At 53.3% G+C, this 24,866-nt stretch overlaps 1 protein-coding gene across 2 annotated transcripts in view; it reads right to left on the bottom strand.

Moving 5' to 3' along the window:
* CDK18 (cyclin dependent kinase 18) overlaps positions 1-15,874 on the bottom strand; it is a 32,986-nt gene extending 17,112 nt beyond the window's left edge. The window contains exon 1 of one of the 2 annotated variants that reach the window (XM_058856084.1): positions 15,473-15,874. The gene's annotated coding sequence lies outside the window, so the exon portion shown is untranslated. Of the gene's footprint in view, positions 1-15,353 lie in introns of both variants that reach the window. The other variant, XM_058856083.1, reaches the window with a different exon arrangement.
* Between the last annotated feature and the right edge of the window lie 8,992 nt (positions 15,875-24,866).

Raw genomic sequence — 24,866 nt, 5'->3', positions numbered from 1 at the left:
GACGGAAAAACTCCTCTTGGGCTCCTGCCAGGCCACGGCACCCTGCAGCGGCTGGATCCCCTGAAAATCCCGGGAATTCACCTCAATCCCGGGAACTCCCCCGCCCAGCGCTCACCTTCCACGCCGCGGATTGCCGAGGCTGAAGGAGGCAGGGCTGGGGGGCTTTGCCGGGGGTGGGGAGGGAGGAGGGAGGGTTTTAGACACCTCCACTCCAGCCTCAGACGCTGGAATGTTTTCCCAGCACTGCAGGAACGTGCTTGGATGCAATAAAGAGGTGGCACCGGGGATGCTCTGGGCTCCGAAGGAGATTTAGAGATGGGTGGATGAAAGAAGAGAATTCCTGGTCCTGCTCTGGTGACAGAGTCCCAGCCTGGCAGGGACTGGAATGGGATAATCAGGACTGGAAGGGAAGGAATCCCACTGGGATCGCTGGGCTGAGCAATTCCTGCTCTGCCAGCCCCCCCACCCAGCCGATCCATGATCAGGATCAATTCTGGATCAAGAAAGATGCAGGGAACGGGAAAGATGAATGAGGAAAATGAGAGGTGGTCTCTCCATCTCCCTTCCCCACCACCCCAAAAAGCTGAGGATGCTTTGCAGGGAATCAGCAGCTCCACAAATCCCAGTCCTTCCCCCACCTCTCGCTTCCTACAGGAATGCCAGCAGCTCCAGGCTGCTAAATATAAACCTGGGAGAGGAGAGGAACTGGGATAGGGGTAAAAATATCCCCGGGATGGCTGCAGCCTCTCGTGCCACGCCCGAGCTGCTCCCTGCTCCTGCTCCCACATCCCTGGGCTCATTTTTCCAGCTACACCTGGACCTGCTCGGGATCTGCTGCTGGGGGTTGGCGTTAAAGCCTTGATCAGATGGGATTTATGGGATTGTCCTTATCCCCAGCCCTCCGCTCCTCCCCAGAGGAATTCTCCTTCCCCGGCAGGAATTCGCCCTGTCCCGTATGGATCCCAGCCCAAAGCTGGGATTTTCTGCGTTCCTGGAAGCAAATCACCCACAACATTCCAGGGGGAGTGTAGGGTCAGGAAATGTGGGGTTCCAGGGGGAGTGTAGGGTCAGGAAATGTGGGGTTCCAGGGGGAGTGTAGGGTCAGGAAATGTGGGGTTCCAGGGGGAGTGTAGGGTCAGGAAATGTGGGGTTCCAGGGGGAGTGTAGGGTCAGGAAATGTGGGGTTCCAGGGGGAGTGTAGGGTCAGGAAATGTGGGGTTCCAGGAGCAATGTAGGGTCAGGAAATGTGGGGTTCCAGGGGGAGTGTAGGGTCAGGAAATGTGGGGTTCCAGGGGGAGTGTAGGGTCAGGAAATGCGGGGTTCCAGGGGGAATGTAGGGTCAGGAAATGTGGGGTTCCAGGAGCAATGTAGGGTCAGGAAATGTGGGGTTCCAGGGGGAGTGTAGGGGCAGGAAATGTGGGGTTCCAGGAGCAATGTAGGGTCAGGAAATGTGGGGTTCCAGGGGGAGTGTAGGGTCAGGAAATGTGGGGTTCCAGGGGGAATGTAGGGTCAGGAAATGTGGGGTTCCAGGGGGAATGTAGGGTCAGGAAATGTGGGGTTCCAGGGGGAATGTAGGGTCAGGAAATGTGGGGTTCCAGGGGGAGTGTAGGGTCAGGAAATGTGGGGTTCCAGGGGGAGTGTAGGGTCAGGAAATGTGGGGTTCCAGGAGCAATGTAGGGTCAGGAAATGTGGGGTTCCAGGGGGAGTGTAGGGTCGGGCTGGGTAATGTGGGGTGCCCCACATCACCCCGGGTTTCCAGGAGCCTCACCCACCCTCCAGCCGCATTCCTTACGGGAGAAAGACATTTCTTTTTACAGCTGCTTTCCCCGGGCAGGGATCTCAAAGGAAGAATTCCTGGCGACCGCTTTTTGGTTTATTTTGTGGCATTTTTGGGGTGTTTTTTTTTGTTTTTGTTTTTTTTGTTTGTTTTTTTTTCCCTCAGTGTCCTAAAGGCAGCGATGGCATTTTTTGACTCTCGGGGAGAAAGTGACACTTGTTTAAGGAAAGCTGTGACATCACTTTTGGTTTTCCAGCCTGGCAGGAGCGGCAGCAATCCCTGGATGCTGCCGGCCATGGGTAATTAACAGCAGGCAGGAACACGAAGGGAAGGAGCAGTTTCACACGGCAGGGAGGAATTCAGGCAAAAATGAAATCACCCGGCTTGGAACCCGGCCAAAGGCCAGGATTAAAGGCAGCAGGGTTTACTGGAACAGGGCAGGAGAGTAAATACCCGGCTAAAACACTTCAGAGAGCCCCAGAGCTGAATCCCAGCAGGAAAACTCCTCAAGGGATCCAGACAAGGAGTTATCCATCATTTAAACACTGCCTTCCAGGCTGTGACCAGAAATCACCTTCACCGTTCCTCGGGAATTGTTCCTGCAGGAATTCCGGCTGGGAATGGATCTCTCCTGCTTTCCTAGAGCTTCCCTGCTCTGGAATTCCCGAGGCAGGTGTTCTGGGCATCAGCAGAGTACAGAACTGTCCCCTCCCTCCTCCAGCAGGGTTTGGAAGCAGAGCTCCCCAGCACCAGCTATTGCCTCTCAAAAATGATAAATTCTGATTTTTTTCCTTAACATTTCACCAGACTCCTGCCCTCATTTCCCAGCTAAAAGAGAGGAAGGCTCGGAGGGAAAAGTTTCTCTCTTTTAACCTGTTCATTTTGTGTTTTTTATTAATCCCCAGAGAGATCAGCAGTTGTGTTTACAAGGCAAACTGAACAGCCCAATTCAGCACTTCACTCTCCTGCCTATTAGGTGGCATCGATTCCCTCCTGCCAGGCCGGGAGAAACGGGGGAATTCTGCTCCTCGTGGAGCTTTTATTTGCTCAGCAAACACGGCAACCCTGCGAGGCTGTGGGTGGCTCCGGGGAAAATGGAATACGTGTTCCTCCTCACAGGGCCTGGACACGGAGCCAGAGGCAGCAGAAAATCCCCAGCACAGCCCCAGGGACCTCTGAGGTTCTCCCCATGGAGAGGGAGCAGGGAAAAGCTGCCTGAGATGGGAGAAATTCCAACTTCTCCTTGGGCAAACAGGAGCTCAGCACCCCCCGGATTCCTCCTCTGCTCCGGATTTCCTTTGTGGGACCAGCCTGAGGTCCTCGGGAATGTCTGGAGGGGGTTGGGGAGAGATTCCAGGCTGCTCTGGGGACTGGGAGGGAAATTGGTCAAAAATCACAGCAGGGGTGAGGCTGAATTTTCTGTGGCAGCTGGGAATTCTGCCAGGGACCAACCCTGATCACCAAAGGATAAATTTGGATAAATTGGGATAAATAATTGGGATAAATTGGGATAAATTGGGATAAATCCTCCCTGGTGTCACCAACTCCCTCCCCAGGAGGATGCAGTGGAGCACAGCCCGAGAGGATCCATCCTGCAGTGAGGAGCTGCAGAATCCTCTCAGGAAGAATTCCCAGAGCAGGAATTTCCCTTCCCGAGGGCTGAGTGATGAGGGGACACAGCAAGGCCACCTCTGCCCCCTCCACATTCACCTCAGGGCCTGAGATCGCCCCTTCCCGGCCAAAATCCCGCAGGGAAGGGAGCACCATCCATCTCCAGCAGTCCTGGAGCGTTCCCATCATCCTGGGAATGATTGGGAAGAGAGCCTGGGATCCCAAATCCATCCTCACCCTGAAATTCCTGGCCCTGCCTTCCACGGTCACAGCAAACGCAGAAATGTGATGAGGACACCTCTGTCCTCCCTTTGGAGCCTCGGGAGGACAAATGATCTCCCAGGAAATGCCTGAGGCCGGCTCCCACTCCTCGGAATGTCACAGGGATAAATCAGGAATGATGGCATCGCATCCTCCTCCCTCTCCACCTCGGTTTGAATTCCCTCGGGATGTGCGACCCTGGCTGGGCGCGTCCAGCAGCCGGCACAGCCGCGCTCCCACCCCTCCTCTGCAGAATTCCAGCCGGGAATTCCTTCCGAGGAGACAGCGGCACAGGCAAAGCCACGCTCTGAGAGCCAGGAGCACCCGGGGACAGCCTGGGGAAGGTGAATCCATGGAAAACTCCTTCAAAGGATGGATTCACAGGAATGAATTGGGAGCGATTTTAAACTCACCCCATTCCCATGGGCAGGGACACCTCCCACCACCCCAGGCTGCTCCAAGCTGCCCTTGGACACTTCCAGGGATGAGATTCCAACCTGATCTGGGTGCAGGGATGGGAGGAAGAGCAGCTGGATGAACATTCCCACCCCGCTTTGGAGCTGACAAGGCGCCCAGTAACGGGAGCGCACAAAGGATCTTTGTTCTGCCCCGGGATATTTCGCTTTTCTCTGCTCCTGCTGAGCTCAGGGCAGCTCTGAGCAAGGCACCGCAATCCCAGCCTTTATTCCAGCGGCTCAGAACACTGGGAATTTATTCCCAAAGCTGGGAGAAGCCTTCAGCCTTCAGCTGCAGCAGCAGCGGGGCCACTGCTGGCCACTGTGGCCACCCCAGGGAGCTCAGGGCTGGCATCGTCCCTGCCCTGCCAGCGCTTCCCTGCTCCCTTCAGCATCCTCAGCCTCAATTCCCAGGATTCAGAGGATGCAGATTAAATTATCTGTATATTATATTATATTATATTATATTATATTATATTATATTATATTATATTATATTATATTATATTATATTATATTATATTATATTATATTATATTATATTATATTATATTATATTATATTATATTATATTATATTATATTATATTATATTATATTATATTATATTATATTACATTACATTACATTACATTACATTACATTACATTACATTATATTATATTATATTATATTATATATAAAATAGAATATATTTTATATTATATTAATATAAATAATATATTATATTATTTAAATTATATAAAATTATATAATTTTATATTATATTATATTACATATTATATTATAATAACATTTATTATATTAAATATAATTATATTATATATTATATATTATGCATGATATATTATATATTATCTATTATATATTATCTATTATATATTATATAATAGATAATAGATAATAGACAATAGATAATAGATAATAGATAATAGATAATAGATGATAATATATAATATATGATATATAATATATAATACATAATATATAATATATAGTATATAATATATAATATATAATATGCAATATATAATATATAATATATAAATTATATTTGTATTATTATATTATATTATTATTTATATTATATTATTATATTAAATTATATAAATATAAATATAATAATTATAATATTTGCAAAATTTTTACAAAATTTTACAAATATTATAATGGATGTTATAAGGTTAGAAAACTTTGTTGTATTTTAAATTGATATAATTTAATTAATACAGTTTTGTCTATTTCTGTTGTTGATAAAAATTTTAAAAATAGTGGTATAATATAAATACATATTAGGCTATAACATGATATTAAAGCACAAACTACTTTTTGTTTATACAACCCAAAGATTGAAAAGATAATCAAAGAAGAATGTCTGAATATGGATGAGAATTTATAGATTTGTAGTAGGGTTCTGTTTTTAAGGGACAATCCTTTGTTAGTGAGGTGACTGCAGAGACACCTGGCTGTATTTGTTAAAAATAAAATAAAAATATTTTATTTTTATCTCCTAATCGTCTTTCTATAAAACTTTTTAAATTCTATATTAAAACAATATGTGAATCTGGTTTTTCACATTATTAAGGGTGTTATTAATAATTATTGTTAATTATCAATTATAAAATGTTATTAATAATTATTAATAATTATTATTAATTATTCCCTCTTTGCTGAATGCAGAGACACCCGGCCAGATCTGTGTATTTTACTTTATTTTTATCTCCTATTTGTCTTTCTATTAAACTTTTAAAAATCTATATAAAAAAAAATGTGAATCTCGTTTTTTTACATTAGTAAAGTGTTTTCTCTTCGCTGAATGCAGAGACACCAGGCCATATCTGTATATTTTATTTTTATCTCCTATTTGTCTTTCTATTAAACTTTAAAATTCTATATATAAAAAAATGTGAACCTCATTTTTCACATTAATAAGGTGTTCTCTCTTTGCTGAATGCCAGATCTGTGTATTTTACTTTATTTTTATCTCCTATTTATCTTTCTATTAAACTTTATATATATATAATATATATATAATATAATAATATAATTATATATATAAAAATAATATATATATAATATATATAATAATATAATTATATATATATATAAAATATGTTATATTCTATATATATTAAAATAATAAAATATATCCCATGCTATCTTAATTATTCCAAACTACCAAAATCGAGAACATTTAAAAATACATTTTCATAGACAAAATCCATTTAACACCAAAAAAAGACTCACAAAAAAAAAACCCTTAACTTAAAAAAAAAATATTACATCACCACTTTTCCTCTTAATTAGTGCTTTTAATCAATTAAACTAATTTCCTAAAACTTATGAAAAATACTCACCCTTAAAATAAACTTCTCTAAAAATCTTTCCACAACCCCCCCCTGAAAACCTTCGACTAAAAATCCACTTTTACGTCTCCTCCTCATTGGAATTATCTCCCATTTCATTCCCAAATTAAGAAAAAGGCACCGGGATAGGGAGAGAGATCCAATAAACAGATTTTTCCTGCCAAGCTCTGATCCCTTCCCTGGAGGGGAAACGTTTCAGGCCGGTCTGGGAAGCGAGCAGGGAGTGTTTGGATAAACCTTGCTCCTCGTTAAACTGTAAATGTCATTTGTGCCACCCAGCCAAGGCCAGCCCCGTGTCCTCAAAGCCGCGGTGTCACCCTGGCAGACAGAATAAATTAATTGGTGGGCTTGGAAAATCGTTAATTAATCCCTTTTCTAGGATATTTTAATTTTTTTTGTTTTTCTCAGTGCTTTGGAAGCCTTGACAAGTGTCCTTGACGAGCCAGGCTGGTTCCTGCACAAGCCTTGGAGAGATAACAGAGCCCAGAGCGAGATAAAGAGAGGGAAACAGGGATCTCCCCCAGGAAAACTCCTGGCTGGGCTCTGGATGGGCTCAGGGGGAGAGAGGCGCCAAAAAATGTAAAATAACGGGAATAAATTCAAATATTGTCCTTTCCCCCCATCCCAAATCCAAACAGAGAGGAATTTCCATGTGGTTTTCACCGGAATGAGGGAAAAACCCACCCTAAAAATGGGACAACACCGAGCAGGGCCGCTCCAGGCGCATCCAATCCTCCTCTCCTGCCCCACGGCTGATAAGGGAATCCGAGGATGAGGCAGGGTTATAATCCCCGAGGGATTTGGGATGAGCTGTGCCGGCCTCCCAGTGCTCCCAGTTGCGGCGTGGCTCGGCACTGGTGCGGCCGGCCGGGCCTGCCGCGCTGTGATAGCGCAATTAGCGGCGCAATTAATCGTTAATCGTTAATCGGGGGGGATTGGGAGGGATTAAGCGCTTACACGGCGCACGTGCTGCTGGTGGTAATTGATGAAAATGCTGCTTCCCCCTGGGATGCTCTGCTGGAATTAAAATGTCCCCGCTGGGGTTTTTCCGGAAGATTCCGCGGGGAAGAGGCTCTGCCTGTCCCTGTGTGGCTGCAGATGGGATTTGGGGGGACCCAGAGCGGCACAGGCAGGGGACAGGACAGACATGGGGAGATGGGATGGGATGGGATGGGATGGGATGGGATGGGATGGGATGGGATGGGATGGGATGGGATGGGATGGGATGGGATGGGATGGGATCCATGGGATGGGATGGGATCCATGGGATGGGATCCATGGGATGGGATGGGATGGGATGGGATGGGATGGGATGGGATGGGATGGGATGGGATGGGATGGGATGGGATGGGATGGGATGGGATCCATGGGATGGGATGGGATGGGATGGGATGGGATGGGATCCATGGGATGGGATGGGATGGGATCCATGGGATGGGATGGGATGGGATGGGATGGGATGGGATGGGATGGGATGGGATGGGATGGGATCCATGGGATCGGATGGGATCCATGGGATGGGATGGGATCCATGGGATGGGGATGGGACAATGACAGGACAATGATGGGACAATGACAGGACAATGACAGGAAGGGATGGGACCATGATGGGATAGGGATGGGACAGGGATGGGATGAGGATGGGACAATGACAGGACAATGACAGGACAATGACAGGACAGGGACAATGATGGGACAATGATGGGACAGGGATGGGACAATGATGGGACAATGACAGGACAGAGATGGGACAATGACAGAACAATGAGGGGATGAAGATGGGACAGAGATGGGACAGGGATGGGACAGGGATGGGACAATGACAGAACAATGACGGGACAATGATGGGACAATGATGGGACAGGGATGGGACAATGACAGGACAATGATGGGACAGAGATGGGACAATGACAGGACAATGATGGGACAATGATGGGACAATGACAGGACAATGAGGGGACAGCTCCTGCTGCTCCTGCTGCTCCCAGGGCTTTCAGGAGCCCCAGCTCGGGCAGGACGTGCGAGGGAGGCTGTGAGGGGGGTGTTGGGTGATTTGATAAATTCAAGGAGCGCTTTGGGCACACAGAGCCTCTCCCTGCATTTTAGAGACACAAACCAGTGTCTGGCCACAAACAAAACCTCAGTTCTGCCTCCTCCTCCTCCTCAGAGTCCTCAGAGTCCTCCTCCTCATCCCCAGGCACACCAGGACCATCCCTTGGTTCTGCTGTTTATGGATCTACTGGATCAGGACCGAATCCTCAGTTCCTGAGATCTCCTCTTTATCCACATTTGCTCCAGCACAGGCTTGGCCCATAAACCTCCAACCTCAAATTCCACCCAGAAATTCCAGCCACAGACAGCACAAATCCGAGCTCCAGGTGATGTTCCATGCAGGGGGAAAAATAAACCCCCAAAGTGCTGAATTTATATTCCTGTGCGTGTTCCCGAGTGCAGAACTGCTCGCAAACCTTGTCAGATTGAGCAACTAAAAAAAGCCACGGCTCCAAGAGTGGGAAGTGCTGGGAGCAACAGGAGAGAGGGAAAAGCTGGGGGGTGTTTTGAGGATAAATTCCCCCCCCCAGGATCAGGAATCCCAACCCCTGAGTGACGTTAATGCTGCCCAGATAATTAAATAGGAAAAAAAAATAACATTGAAATCAAAATGGAGAAAGAGCAGAAATAAATGGAACTCTGGGAATGTTTCCCTGCTTCCCAAAAAAGGCACATTTTGATTTCTTCCGAGGTTTCGGTGTTTACTGTCGGCTTCAGCAGCCTCTCCTTTTAAATGGGGCGATTGAAGGCAAAATCACCACAAAAAACCGGTCAGAGCCAGTGCCCTGCCCCACTCCAGCTGGGAAAATTTGGGTTGTTTTCAAGGAAATGGCTGAGGATTTCAGGGATTGGGGAAGAAAGAGAGGGAGAGGGTTCACAGAGAGGGTTCAGTAATAAAAACACTGAAAAAGTGCCTAAAAGATGAATTAAAATCATAAAGCGCAGAGCACAGCGAGACAGGAGCTGTTTGGTTCAGATCAGCACATCCTGGAGAGAGTTTTGGGCCTCAGGTTTGGGATTCAGAGATGTCAGTAATGTGGGATTTTCCTAATGCCAGGAATAAATAAAATAAAATAAAATAAAATAAAATAAAATAAAATAAAATAAAATAAAATAAAATAAAATAAAATAAAATAAAATAAAATAAAATAAAATAAAATAAAATAAAATAAAATAAAATAAAATAAAATAAAATAAAATAAAATAAAATAAAATAAATAAATTCCATATCTCATTTTCCCAGCTGATAAATGAAGATGATGAGGGCGGAGCAAGGCTGGAACATTTGGGCGTCATCAATAAAATTAATAAAGGAAAAAAAAAATTAAAAAAATTAAAAACTAGCAAAATAATTAACTGAAAATGTCACAAATTAGAGCGTTTCCATTAGCAGTGACCTTCCAGGTGGCCACAGGAGCTCTCCCTTCCCTGCTCAGGAAAGGGAAGCGATTCCAACCCTTTTTTTCCCCCTCTCTGCAGCAGCCCAGGTGATCCAGGTGTCCCAGCAGAGGTGACAGGGCTCTGGCAGCTCTGGATTGGGAATTTTCAATGAATGATTGGGAATTTTGAATGAATCATTAATTGATGGTTTTTGTTGTGGTGGGGCCTGCAGGCCCCAGGGGTGGAGGGGTCACGGTGAGAAATGAGGAATTTTAAATCTCTGGTTTAAACCCAGCCAGGGGGAGGAAAGGGAACTGAGAACCCCAAAATGTCCCATCCCAGCTTCTCCTGGATCCCAAAAATCAGCAGCAGCTCAAACATCCCCCTGTGAACGCTCCCCGCGTTGTTTTTGCCCCAGAACCCCGGGGGTGGCAGGGTCACCAAAAACCGGGAGGAAAAGCCACCAAAAACCGGGAGGAAAAGCCACCAAAAACCGGGAGGAAAAGCCACCAAAAACCGGGAGGAAAAGCCACCAAAAACCGGGAGGAAAAGCCACCAAAAACTGGGAGGAAAAGCCACGAGCAAAGGCAGAATTCCCGGAGCAGGATCCAATGGCTGGAGCCACTGCCCCACCTGGAGCATCCTCCTGCTTCCACAACATTCCCGCTGCTCCTGCCCCACCTGGAGCATCCTCCTGCTTCCAGAGCCACACTCCCACTGCTCCTGCCCCACCTGGAGAATCCTCCTGCTTCCCGAGCATTCCCACCGCTCCTGCCTCTTCCTGGAACATCCTCCTGCTTCCCGAGCCACATTCCCGCTGCTCCTGCCTCCACCTGGAGCATCCTCCTGCTTCCCGAACATTCCCACTGCTCCTGCCTCCACCTGGAGCATCCTCCTGCCTCCTGAACATTCCTGCTGCTCCTGCCTCCACCTGGAGCATCCTCCTGCCTCCCAAGAATTCCCACCGCTCCACCTGGAGCATCCTCCTGCTTCCCGAGAATTCCCACTGCTCCACCTGGAGCATCCTCCTGCTTCCCGAGCATTCCCACTGCTCCACCTGGAGCATCCTCCTGCTTCCACAACATTCCCACTGCTCCTGCCTCCACGTGGAGCATCCTCCTGCTTCCCGAATATTCCTGCTGCTCCTGCATCCTCCTGGAGCATCCTCCTGCCTCCCGAGAATTCCCACCTCTCCACCTGGAGCATCCTCCTGCTTCCCGAACATTCCCACTGCTGCTGCCCCACCTGGAGCATCCTCCTGCTTCCACAACATTCCCACCGCTCCACCTGGAGCATCCTCCTGCTTCCCGAGAATTCCCACTGCTCCACCTGGAGCATCCTCCTGCTTCCCGAGCCACATTCCCACTGCTCCTGCCTCTTCCTGGAGCATCCTCCTGCTTGCACAACATTCCCACTGCTCCTGCTTCCACCTGGAGCATCCTCCTGCTTCCCGAATATTCCCACTGCTCCACCTGGAGCATCCTCCTGCTTCCCGAGCCTCATTCCCACTGCTCCTGCCTCTTCCTGGAGCATCCTCCTGCTTCCCGATCATTCCCACTGCTCCTGCCTCTTCCTGGAGCATCCTCCTGCTTCCCGATCATTCCTGCTGCTCCTGCCTCCACCTGGAGCTTCTCCTACTTCCAGAGCCACGTTCCCACTGCTCCTGCCTCTTCCTGGAGCATCCTCCTGCTTCCCGAACATTCCCACTGCTCCTGCCTCCACCTGGAGCATCCTCCTGCTTCCCGATCATTCCCACTGCTCCTGCTTCCACCTGGAGCATCCTCCTGCTTTCCGAACATTCCCACTGCTCCTGCCTCCACCTGGAGCATCCTCCTGCTTCCCGAGCATTCCCACTGCTCCACCTGGAGCATCCTCCTGCTTCCAGAGCATTCCTGCTGCTCCTGCATCCTCCTGGAGCATCCTCCTGCTTTCCGAATATTCCTGCTGCTCCTGCCTCCACCTGGAGCATCCTCCTGCTTCCCGAGCCACATTCCCACTGCTCCTGCTTCCACCTGGAGCATCCTCCTGCTTCCCGAACATTCCCACCGCTCCACCTGGAGCATCCTCCTGCTTCCCGAGAATTCCCACCGCTCCTGCCTCCACCTGCTCCGAGCTCCAACAAGAGCCCAGCGGGAAAAAAACTCCCGGATTGAAAATCCAGCGGTGGCTGCTTGGAGCTCATCCCTAAAAACATCAGGGAGAGCGGGAGAGGAGGGAACGCGGGGCTGGAATGAGCTGAGGGGAGGGAGGGAGGTGAAAGATGAACAGAGAGATGAGAGGGGGCAGCAGCACAGATAATATTAATGATAATAATGATAATAATGATAATAATGATAGTAATGGTTATTATAATAATGATAACAATGATAATAATGATTATAATAATGATAATAATGATATTATAATAATGATAATAATGATAATAATGATATTAAAATTAAAATAAATTATAATGATAATGATGATAATGATATGATAATAATGATAATGATGATAATAATAATATTAAAAATTAAAATAAATTATAATGATGATGGTAATAATGATGATGATGATGATGATGATGATGATGATGATGATGATGATGATGATGATAATAATAATAATAATAATAATAATAATAATAATAATAATAATAATAATAATAATAATAATAATAATAATAATAATAATCCCCCAGCAGTTTCTCCTCCAGCCAGAGCACAGACAGGAGCCAGAGATTGGGAGAGACAGAGCAAAGAAGCAGCGGATGAGCAGCCCTGGCTGAGGGCAGAACTCTGCCTCGGAGAGAGCCCTGGGCTGGGGATCACAGAGGGAGGAGAGGGCAAAAGATGCTGGGCTGATTACAGAGCTGCTCTGCAAAGTTAATTGTTCACCAGATTGGGATCTGGGCCACATCCATCAACATTCTGCTTCCTGCCGTCAGCTTTCCCTGGATAAACAGAGGAGCCCGAGGCTTTAGGGGAGAGCAGAGGCAGCAGGGCAAAGCTCTGCCTGGCCAGGGTTCACCCTGCTCCAACAGAGCCCGCTCATCGCCCTCCTGCCTGCACACAGCAAGCCCGGCCCAGCTGAGCTGAGCTTTGCGCTGTCACACAGCAAGCCCGGCCCAGCTGAGCTGAGCTTTGCGCTGTCACACAGAGATTACACAGAGCAGAACCCGCTCCAGCCTTGGGATGGCCTCTGAGCTGAGCTGAGCTGAGCTGAGCCAAGCCCCCCGCTCCTGCTGCCTGAAGAAGCTGCCTCAATTTCCCTGAGGATGGCAGGAGGATCTGGGAGGCTCCTACTGAACCCTTTTGGAAACTCTTACTCTTCTTGGACACGGCTCCAAACACACAGATCCCGGCTTCTCTGGAGATTCTCGGCCCAAACCTCAGCTCGGTGGAAGCCAGAGGAATGTCCCAGGGTTTACAGGGATTGACCAAACACTCACTTCTCTCCAGAAGGCCGGGCCAAGGGGCCGATGTTGTCAGTAGAAACTGAAATGTGGATATTTTAATGCAGGTGTGAGGGGACACCCAGGGCTCTGCCTGAGCCAGGACAGGGAGAACAGGGGGATCCTCACGGATCTGGGGGATCAAAGCTCAGCTCTGCTCCCTGAGCTGTTTTGCCTCTCATTTTACCCTGTGCAAAATGCTCTCATCTGCCTGCTCTGGGGCCAGCGCCAGCGAGGGAAGGCAAACGCTGTCCCCTGCAGCAGCCTCTGTGCCCCAGCCTGTCCCCAGGGGACAAGTGACGCTGGCAAGGAATGCACAGAGAGGCGGCAGCTCCAGACTTAAAGCAGCTCGTCTGGAAGGCGATAAAAAGCAGCCAACTGCACTCGAGCCACCTGTGACCAGGAACGTGTGACACCAGCACTTCCCTCTGTCCCTGTGTCCCCAGCGCAGCCTCTCTGAAGGGCCCATTCAGGGCTCCACAAAGAGCTGCTTCAGTGACAGGGGCACGGAGATGAGGATTCCAGTGCTTCCCATCCCTGCCAGCATCCCCAGAGCTCTGCACAGCTCAGGCAGCAAAGCCCTGAGAACAAAGCAAGGTCAGGAGTTAACAGATGGGGGAACTCAGACGTGGGGACACGGCGGTGACGTGGCCAAGGCCAGGCAGAATCCGTGGCAAGGCCATGGACAGGGGGAGATCTCCAGAGCCCTGATTAGTTGTAATTTTTTTTCTCTCTTTCTCTCCATCCCAGCAGGATGAGAGAGGAGGAACTCCCAGGATTGCTGGCGAGGTTGTTCCACTACTCATTTATTAACTGCTCCCATTTGGATGTGGTACCAGTATTTTCCAGAGTGAGTAAGCCTGGGAACCTGGGAACAAATCTGCAAGCCCTGCCTGGAGCAGGGACACCAAAGCTTGCTCAGAAATCTTCTGGTGAGGCACAGAAGATCAGAAAATCAGCAAACCCTGAGCTGGGTGCCTCACACACACTGAGGAAATTCCATGGATGGGGTGAGCCAGGTGTTCTCCCATTCCTGCCTCTTCCTTCTGGGACTCTTGGACTTCACCTCCCACCTTTTCCTAAGGGAGGGAAGGATGCTCCACACCACACTGAGATCTCACCCCATGTCCATTACCTGACGGCCAGATTCCTGCAGGGAATCTCTTCAGGATCATGGGAACTGCTTTTCCCGACCTCTCCCCTGACCCACAGGTGCTGGCAGGGCCTGGAGAGCAGGACTCTGCTTGCATCCACCGCATCTCAGCCCCGCGTGTTGGCACATCCCACATCCCCGCCCCAAACCCGCCCCACACCGCCGGGGAGGGAATTCATTAATCCCGATTCCTCGCAAGGCCCTGTCTGACGGCTCCTGCCCTTTCACAGACCTCACCCAGAGGCTCCAACTTTCTGCCTGATGCTTGTTCAAAGCTTTTCCCCCTTCAGGCACCTTCTCCGAGGCCGGCACATGCATCACACATCACATTGCGCCGCTCGTTTCCTTGATGCGCTGCACAAAACCCAGCGCCAGCAGCCCCAGGCCTGACCCTGATTCTCTCCTCCTCTCACAGCCGATGCCACCATTGTGCCAACAACGCTCTGCCCGGGTTGTTTTCAGGGCGAAACGAGGCTGTTGAAGCTTTTCGAGCTCTCGAGGGGCTGTCTGGGGACAAGGAGGGGGGCACATTTTGGGGCGCACCCCCGGGAACTTGTCACAGCAACAGGCAGCGCTGGAGAGATGCGGCTGATTGTGACAGGCACCAAAAACTGCAGCGCCAGGGGAATGCCGGGCTCCCCCCTCCCCCGAGCCACCGGACACAGCCTGGCTGTCACCTCCGGCCAATTCCACACTGGAAGGGACCCCTCGGGCCCCTCACAGCAGGACCCACCCCGGGGTGCCCCTCAAAGCCCGGTACTGGGCTCGATCCGGGCTCCCTAAAGCAGGTTTAGGGCCAAACACGCGCAGGAATCTCCCGCACCGGGGAGCACCAAGGTACAAACGGAGCTGAGCCCTCCCCGTACCTCCAACTTCAGCCCTCCCCTCCCACTTTGTGCCCCGCCGGTCCCAAAGTCGGCGGCCGGGGGGGGCTGGGGCGGCGGGCAGAGTCCCCGGGGCCCGGCGGGGTCACCCCGGCACTCACCGGTACCGAGCAGGTCTCCGGTCCTTGTGCCGTGTCCCTTCCTCCTTCCTGCGGGGCACGGCGGGGGCGGTGCTGCGGGAGCCGCTCCGGGAGCGGGGCCGGGCTGCGAGCGGAGCTGGAGCGGGACCGGGACCGGGACCGGAGCGGGGCTGGAGCGGGACCGGGACCGGGACCGGAGCGGGGCTGGAGCGGGACCGGGACCGGAGCGGGGCTGGAGCGGGACCGGGACCGGAGCGGGGCTGGAGCGGGACCGGGACCGGAGCGGGGCTGGAACGGGACCGGGACCGGAGAGCGGCTGGAGCACGGGAGATCTGGAGCGGTGCCGGTGCCGGAGCAGGAAAAGGGTTGGAGTGGTGTCGGTGCCGGGGGAATTGTAGCGGAGCCGGTGCCGGTACCGGAGCAGAGCAGTCCGAGCGCAGCCGGTGACGGTACCGGAGCAGGGGAGCTGGAGCGGTGCCAGTACCGGGGAAATTGTAGCTGAGCCGGTACCGGAGCAGAGCAGTCGTAGCGGTGCCGGTGCCGGTGCCGGTACCGGAGCAGAGCGGTCCGAGCCCAGCCGGTGCCGGTACCGGAGCAGAGCAGTCGGAGCGGTGCCGGTACCGGAGCAGAGCAGTCGGAGCGGTGCCGGTACCGGAGCAGAGAGGTCCGAGCCCAGCCGGTGCCGGTACCGGAGCAGAGCGGTCCGAGCCCAGCCGGTGCCGGTACCGGAGCAGGGGAGCCGGAGCGGTTCCGGTACCGGAGCAGAGCGCTCCGAGCCCAGCCGCGGGCGGTGCGGGTCCCGGCGCGGTGCGGGAGCGCTGCCGGCTCTCGGTTCCGTGCGGCGCTGGCTCCTCCCCGCCGCAGCCCCGGGATAAGGAGCCCGCTCGGCCCCGCCGGCCCGGGCAGGAGCCGCGCACGGAGAGAGCACAAACACACAAACAACCACCCAGCGATCCCGGCCGCGCACACGAACCAGGGCAGCTCCCTCCTGCGGCTCCTCCTGCTCCTCCTCCAGGCTCCTGGAGGATGCCTGAGAGCCGGGACCGCCCGGCACCCGCAGCCCCGGGGCTTTCACCCCCTCCGGGTCGTGGATTTAGCAGCGGCTCCACCACCCGTTCCGGCTCCTTGTTGTCTTATATTTAGTCAAACATTCTGGGTTCGCCAAAAATAGAGCAGCCGTGGAAATAAATCAGGCTGACTGGAGGTGCCAACGTTGTCTGCCTGAAAGTAATTAATTTCTTATATCCTCGGCTATATTAATCCTTGCCTTCCCTCCACACAGCGCCCTGTCTGCCAGCAGAGTTTTTGTAATTGGTGCCGAAATCTGGGGGATGTGAGGGAGGTTTAAGGTGGTGGGGAAGGGCAGGGGAAACCTGGTTCTGTGGGGGAAAATCCTCCTGCAGGAAACATTTAGGGTCTTCTTTCCAGACGTGGATATTCCACAAAGAATCTGCCCAGGAGACCCGAATTTGGGCTTCCTCGGTTCTGCTGCTGCCAGAACTCCTTTTTCCCTTTTTCCTTTCCTTGCTGACTGTTATTTCTTATCTCAGAACTGCCAGGCTGGCTGGGAGACGCCTCGAGGAGTGGGGAGACGTTTTCCAGACAGCCCCGCAGGAGCGTCAAATCCGAGTCCCCGTGGAAGGAAGGGATGTTCTAGAAGGATCCATCTCCTCTGGTCATTTTAACCCGTCCAAGGACAGCCCCCCTGGGGCCCTCAGCGATGTTTGAGTGCCCTGGGAGAGGGGTAAAACCTCCCACAGGGGCTCTTCAGCGAGAGCAGCTGAAGCAGCAGGCTCTGAACTGGGGCAGGTGGGGGGTTCAAAACAGAGGCACAGAGACACAGAGGGGACAGGGTGGCTCTGCAGGACGGTGCCACCCTTGGTGACAAGGGGTGAGAAGCTGGTTTGTCACCTCGTTTGTCACCTGCATCTGAGGGGGATTTAAGTCCTCGGCTCTGCAGGGCTCAGGAGGAGGAGAAAAGGGAGCCCGGGGTTACAGGTGGTGACACCCAGAGCTGTGTGTGATGTGCAGGGGGTGACACTCAGGGCTGTGTGTGACACCCAGGTGTGTGTGTGACACACAGGGCTGTGTGTGATGTGCAGGGGGTGACACTCAGGGCTGTGTGTGACACCCAGGGCTGTGTGTGACACCCAGGGCTGTGTTTGATGTGCAGGAGGTGACACCCAGGGCTGTGTGTGTGTGACACCCAGGGCTCTGTGTGACACCCAGGGCTGTGTGTGTGTGACACCCAGGGCTGTGTGTGACACCCAGATCTGTGTGTGACACGCAGGGCTGTGTGTGTGTGACACCCAGGGGTGTGTGTGACACCCAGGGGTGTGTGTGACACCCAGGGCTGTGTGTGACACCCAGGGCTGTGTGTGACGTGCAGGAGGTGACACCAGGGCTGTGTGGGACACCCAGGCCTCTGTGTGACACCCAGGGCTGTGTGTGACACCCAGGCCTCTGTGTGACACCCAGGGCTGTGTGTGACACCCAGGGCTGTGTGTGACACCCAGGGCTGTGTGTGACACCCAGAGCTGTGTGTGACACCCAGGGCTGTTTGTGACACCCAGATCTGTGTGTGACACCCAGGGCTGTGTGTGACACCCAGAGCTGTTTGTGACACCCAGATCTGTGTGTGACACCCAGGTCTGTGACATCCCGGCTGGCTCCTGGCTCCTGTGGCCCTGCCCTCCCCTCAGCTCCCTGTGAGTGCCCATCGCCCTCCCCCTGCTGCTGCCTGCAGAAATGGGACATTTTGATGTTCTTTCCCCAAATCCCAGGTTCTGGCGTGGCTCTGACTCCCATATTCACCCGTCTCCAGTGCTGAGAGGACAGATGTCACCCTCAAGCATTTCTGTGTCACTCCCAGCTCAGCGCTGCTGCCACACCTCCCCTGCCACAGCTCCCAGAGCACGCGGCGCTGTGAATCCAACCTGAAACTGAAAGGAAAAGAGATTCCCTCAAAAACTTCCATCAAATGAAGGTGAAAGCCCCAAACTGGAGCTTCAGGGAAGCCGCGAGGAGAAGGCAGCGAGGGCAGGGAGGTTCCAGCGATGGGGGGCTGTGAGCTGGGCGCTTCTGTCACAGCAGCTGCTCGCTGGTGCAGAACATTCCTCACAAACACAAATTCCAGCCAGCAGCGTGCCAGGGATTGCTGCGAGAGCCTGACAGCGACGGAGGAGGATGTGGAGAGGGGAAGCACCCGGCTGGAGCTGTATCCCGGCAGGAATGAGATGTACAGGACCCGGCTGGAGCTGCATCCCGAAATGGGATGTACAGGACCCTGCTGGAGCTGTATCCCGGCAGGAATGGGCAGTGCAGGACCCTGCTGGATCTGTATCCCGAAATGGGATGTACAGGACCCGGCTGGAGCTGTATCCCAGAATGGGATGTGCAGGACCAGGCTGGAGCTGTATCCCGACAGGAATGGGATGCACAGGACCCTGCTGGAGCTGTATCCCATAATGGGATGCACAGGACACTGCTGGAGCTGTATCCCGGCAGGAATGGGATGCACAGGACCCTGAGTGCCAGCTCCGGGCATTCCCTGCCATTCCCTCCTGGCAGGAGCAATCCCGTTTCTTCTCCACAGCCAAAAATCACCCCCAGACACCCTGCAGGCAGCAGGGATGGCGTGTTCGGAGAGAGGAGAGGAGGGATCGGGATGGATGGAGGATCCCGGCATGGGGAGCGTGTCTGAGATGGGATAACGAGGCTGGAGAATGGGGCTGGGGCCGTTCCACCCCTAAGAGCCCAAAGCAAAGCGTCCCTCGGCACTTGTCGTGTGTCTGAGGTCGCTGGGGTTGAGCTCGGCACCCACCTGAGGCTCCTCTGTGATCCTGGCAGTGAATTCGCACAGCAGAGCCTCGGGGCATTTTCCAAACATGCCAGCGGAATGGCTGAGCAGAGGGCAGACAAAACTGCCGGGGTTCTGTGAGGTTTTTCTAGAATTATTTTGCGTTCTGAAGTTGTTTTTTCTGTTTTATTTTGGTGTGTGTGATCACGGAGCCTCCCGGAGCTGTGGGGGGAATCAAGGGGTGAAGACGGGCTGCTTGTAGTCAGGAGTGCCCCCAAAAAATGGCTCTGCTTGGGAAACTTCAAGGCTTTGTGGCCGTGGTCACCTCAGCTCGTGCTGGGGGAGACTTTGCCCAGCGAATCCTTCTCTTCCTCCTCCTCCTCTTCCTCCTCGCGGTGAATTCCACACTGGGAACGATCCCACAGCCGGGTCTGTCCCCTGCCCGGGTCAGAGCGCTGAGCCCACAGCCACTCTCCCTTTGGATAGAAACTGGAATTTTTTAGGGATACTCGTGTCCCCTCACCCTGGGTGTCCCCTGTCACCCCCTGGCAGCAGCAGCCAGGGCTGGACAGGGGAGAGGAGGGCGGTGACAAGGGGAGGGGGCTGCAGCAGGCAGGGGGGGCTGGCAGACTCCTGGGGGTATCCCAAGGGGATCGGCCGGCTGGAGCTGTATCCCGAAATGGGATGGGATGGGATGTACAGGACATTGCTGGAGTCGTATCCCAGCAGGAATGGGATGGACAGGACCCTGCTGGAGCTGTATCCCGTAATGGGATGTGCAGGATCCTGCTGGAGCTGCATCCCGGCAGGAATGGGATGCACAGGACCCGGCTGGAGCTGTATCCCATAATGGGATGTGCAGGATCCTGCTGGAGCTGCATCCCGGCAGGAATGGGATGCACAGGACACTGTCTGGAGCTGTATCCCATAATGGGATGTACAGGACACGGCTGGAGCTGTATCCCAGCAGGAATGGGATGCACAGGACCCTGCTGGAGCTGTATCCCAGCAGGAATGGGATGTGCAGGATCCTGCTGGAGCTGTATCCCATAATGGGATGTGCAGGATCCTGCTGGAGCTGTATCCCAGCAGGAATGGGATGTGCAGGATCCTGCTGGAGCTGTATCCCATAATGGGATGTGCAGGATCCTGCTGGAGCTGTATCCCGGCAGGAATGGGATGTACAGGACCCTGCTGGAGCTGTATCCCGAAATGGGATGTACAGGACCCTGCTGGAGCTGTATCCCGAAATGGGATGTGCAGGACCCTGCTGGAGCTGTATCCCAGCAGGAATGGGATGTGCAGGACACTGCTGGAGCTGTATCCCGGCAGGAATGGGATGTGCAGGACACTGCTGGAGCTGTATCCCGACAGGAATGGGATGTGCAGGATCCTGCTGGAGCTGTATCCCATAATGGGATGTACAGGACACTGCTGGAGCTGTATCCCAGCAGGAATGGGATGTGCAGGATCCTGCTGGAGCTGTATCCCGACAGGAATGGGATGCACAGGACCCGGCTGGAGCTGTATCCCAGCAGGAATGGGATGTGCAGGACCCGGCTGGAGCTGTATCCCGGCAGGGATGGGATGTACAGGACACTGCTGGAGCTGTATCCCATAATGGGATGTACAGGACCCTGCTGGAGCTGTATCCCGGAATGGGATGCACAGGACCCGGCTGGAGCTGTATCCCGACAGGAATGGGATGCACAGGACCCTGAGTGCCAGCTCCGGGCATTCCCCGCCATTCCCTCCTGGCAGAAGCAATCCCGTTTCTTCTCCACAGCCAAAAATCACCCCCGAACACCCACCAGGAGCCGCTCCTTCCCAAATCCAGGGAAAAGCGGCTCCCGCGCTCCGCAGGCTGCGGGCAGGAGAAGCCGCCAGGAGCACCAGGGAACGCTGCAGCATCCTGAGCAGCATTCCAGTCACAGCCCTGAGCTTTCTCCTCTCCAGAACCTTCCCTGCCAGCAAACGCCACTGCGGGGACACGAGAGGGACGAAGGGAAGGTGAGGACCCAGCCCTGGCCTGGCATCGCTGTGTTCCCCTCCTCCCAAGGAACGGGATTTGGGAATTGCGAGGGGGATGGAGCTGGAGCCCGGCGCTCTGCCCGCCCCAGACTCGCTCCAGGCACATCAAATCCTCCCGTGGAGAGGCCCCGCTGGGGACACTGCAGCCACCACCCGGTGCTGGCTTTGGGACAGAGGGGACAGAGCCCGGAGCAGCCCGGGGAGCAGGGACAGCCTGAGGAGCAGAGCGGAGCAGCTCAGGCTGAGCAGAGGTGACAGCGGTGTCCAAACGTGTCACAGCAGCCCTGCCAGGCGTCCTTTGCTGCGAAAACACCCAATTTCTGCTGTAAGAACACCCAATTTCGGCTGCTGGCCCCCCTGGGAAAGGCACACACAGAGGGGCAGGAGCTCAGCCAGGCTGCGGGGAAAATCAAACCCACCCAGAGCTGACACACCAGGCCCGGCAAGAACCGGCCGAGAAAGATCCGAGCTGTACCCAGCAGGCACCCCGCTGTCCCTGGGGAGAGCTCCAGAGCTCCCACAGCCCAGAAAAACCCTGGCAATTTCCAGGAAATGCAGAAAGTCGATTAAACCTGACAGCTCAGACCGAAGCTGCGGAGAAACAGCAGCAGGAACGTGCTTGACTCCTGCAGGTCAGCTCCGGGGGGGGTTCCCATTCACCTGTTTTCTGTTTCTGTCTCATCTCTGAGGATGCAGAGCCCTCAGCAGCTCCCGTTTTCCCCCAGAGCTCAGCTCACATGGCCTCGCATGTGTGCGGCTCCCGAGGAGAGCCGGCGGCTCCGGGGCTCCGCAGGGAACATTTCACAGTCACTGCGTCCCTTCCCCGCTGCCCTGCCACTCGATAGGAGCGTGGGCAGCGAGTCATGGAAAGGAAAATGTGTTCAATGTCTCCTCCTCCTCCTCCTCCTGCTGCTGCTGCTGGCCTGGCCGCTGCCCCCGACGCGCAGGCAGGCATGTGGAAATCATTGCCTGGAGAGCAGAGCTGCGTTTCAGCAGCAATGCCAGGGCTGGGGTGAAAACTGGCTGCTAAATCCAGGGAAACTGGGAAATGGGGCCGTGCTCCAGTGCCCAGCCTGCCACAGCTCGCTGGAGAAGGGGAATGAGCCGCGTGTGGATCCCCAACTCGGGGCTGGGGCTGTGCACGGTGCTCGGGAGGGGTGGGACACCCTGATTTAACAATAATCCTCTCCCCCAGTCACGCCTCTGGTGGGGTCACACTCAGGAAATGTCAGTCATAAAATGGTTTGGGTTGGAAAGAAGCTTAAAGGTGTAAAATTCCACCTGCCACCATCCCAGGGTGCTCCAAGCCCCGTCCAGCCTGGCCTTGGAAGCTTCCAGGGATGGGGCAACCCCTGCCAGGACCTCCCCACGCTCCCAGGGAAGGGATTTTTCCATCCATCCAACCAAAATTTCCCCTCTTTCAGTCGGAACCCATTTCCCCCTTGTGCTGTCACTCCCAGAACGGGCAGGACAGAAGGAATATTGTTATTCCTGCTGTTTTACAAGGGGGTGGACCGAGGAACAGGAGGAATGGGGATGAGTTTGGATATCCCTGGGCCAGCCCCAGAGCTCAGGGAGCCCCTCAGGGTCTCCCTTCACGTCTCCAAACCCAGATCACTGCAGGCTGTTCTTGTCCCACACTGGAATTTGCTCTCTCTGAACCCCAAATTGCCCTGAAACCACTGGAAATCACTAAATCGAAATTCTCAGTGCCGTGGGACACAAAATCCCCATCCTCAAGGTGCTGACCATGGCAACCACGAGGCCGACTGCAAACCACGGAATCCAGCAGCATCTCCTCTGAATTTTGCCCATGGAGCATCACCATAACAACAGCTCCACCAATCCACACCAGAGATCCAGGCCCTTAGCAACCAGGAGCTGCCAAATCGCAAAACAAAATTTAAAAAAATAATATAAAATAAATAAAAAATATATCTGTACAATGTCTTTCCTCCACGGTGCTGCTGTGGGCGGGCAGAGATGCAGTGGGAAGGTGCACAGAGCACCACAGATCCCAAAAAGTTCTGCCCCAGAGGGTTCCAAAGCTTCTCCTGCCCTGCTTGTGGTGCCACGGGAGGGTTTGGCCTCTGCTTTTGGGGTTTCTCTGCGTGGTTCCCCTCCCAAAGAGGGAAATCTCAGAGCTCACAGAAGCTGAGATGTCACCCCTGAGAGCCTTGATTGTCACCCCTGAGAGCGATTGTCACCCCTGGAGCTCTCATTGCCACCCCTGAGAGTTCTGATTGTCACCCCTGAGAGTTCTGATTGTCACCCCTGAGAGTTGACTGTCACCCCTAGGAGCTCTCATTGTCACCCCTGAGCTCTGACTGTCACCCCTGAGAGCTCTGATTGTCACCCCTGAGCTCTGATTGTCACCCCAGAGCTCTGATTGTCCCCCCAGATCTCTGATTGTCCCCCCAGAGCTCTGATTGTCACCCCTGGGCTCTGATTGTCCCCCCAGAGCTCTCTAACTGTCCCCTCAGAGCTCTGATTGTCCCCCCAGAGCTCTGATTGTCCCCCAGCCCCAGGACCCGCAGGATCTGCTGTCCCCGGGTGTCCCCGGCTGTTTTCAGCAGCTGTTCCGCAGGGGTTAAACCACCTGAGCAGTTTGAGAAGCAGCAGAGTTTGCTCCTGCCAGCGAACCTTGTCCCCTGACCCCAGCCTGGAGGAGATAAACTGGTTTTTTTTCAGGGAATGATCCACCTCTGCCACTGAGTCACCGCCAGCTTCCCCTCCCCGGGCGGCTCAGGGCTGAGCTGGAGGTTCCTGAAAACTCCGTGATCCAGCGGGGCAGGGCTGGGGGAGCACAGCCAGAGCTCCCTCGTGGGAGCAACGAGGCCAAAGTCCTGCAGGGAAACGCATCTGAGAAAATCCAGCAGATCCTCCTCCCAAAACACAGCGGGAAAGGGCCCGGTGCTTTCCTGCCGGCACAAACTGGGAATCCCTGCTCGGACCGGGAGCAGCAGCACCCAGGGGTTGGGAACAGGACAGAAACCGAGGATTTGCAGCCCAAAGCAGCTCCCTGTGAGCAGGAGGCTGTGCTGGGCTGGAGAAGGTCTGGCTGGAGGATAATGGGGGCTTTCCCAAGCCTTTGCTGCAGGGAGGATGGAGAGGGAGGAGCTGTGGCAGGGACAGCTTGGGTGGCACCAGGGACTCCCTCACAGCCTCGGGGTGCTCAGGCAGCGTTTGCTGCTTCACTCCCAGCCTGCTCAGCTGTTTTCAGCCCAAACGAGGAATCCAGCCCGGCTCTGCCTTCCCAAAACATCGGTGCAGGCATAAACTTCATCCCTTCATTAGAGGGGTGATGGATGTGAGAGCGTTTCCAAAAAACGAAGGCTCGGGATGAAGGCTGGGAATGGTGGAGCAGCGAGGGAAAATCCCTGGCAGGGCAGGAATGGCTGGGATGGAGCCGGGAGAGGAGCTGGGCTGAGCTGGGAGCTCTGTCCCACCCTCGCTGTGGTTTCTGTGAGCTCCTGCAGCCCCCACGGCGCTGTCGAGGCTGCTGGAGCTGCTGCTCCCCTCCCCACGCTTCCCATCCCGTCTGACATCCCCCAGCTCCGCCGGGATCATCGGGGAATTGGAGCA

This window comes from Poecile atricapillus, chromosome 23 (assembly GCF_030490865.1).
Source record: "Poecile atricapillus isolate bPoeAtr1 chromosome 23, bPoeAtr1.hap1, whole genome shotgun sequence".
Taxonomy (NCBI): domain Eukaryota; kingdom Metazoa; phylum Chordata; class Aves; order Passeriformes; family Paridae; genus Poecile; species Poecile atricapillus.
The sequence above is the reverse complement of the archived record's forward strand: the minus strand, read 5'-3'. Positions and strand labels throughout refer to the sequence as shown.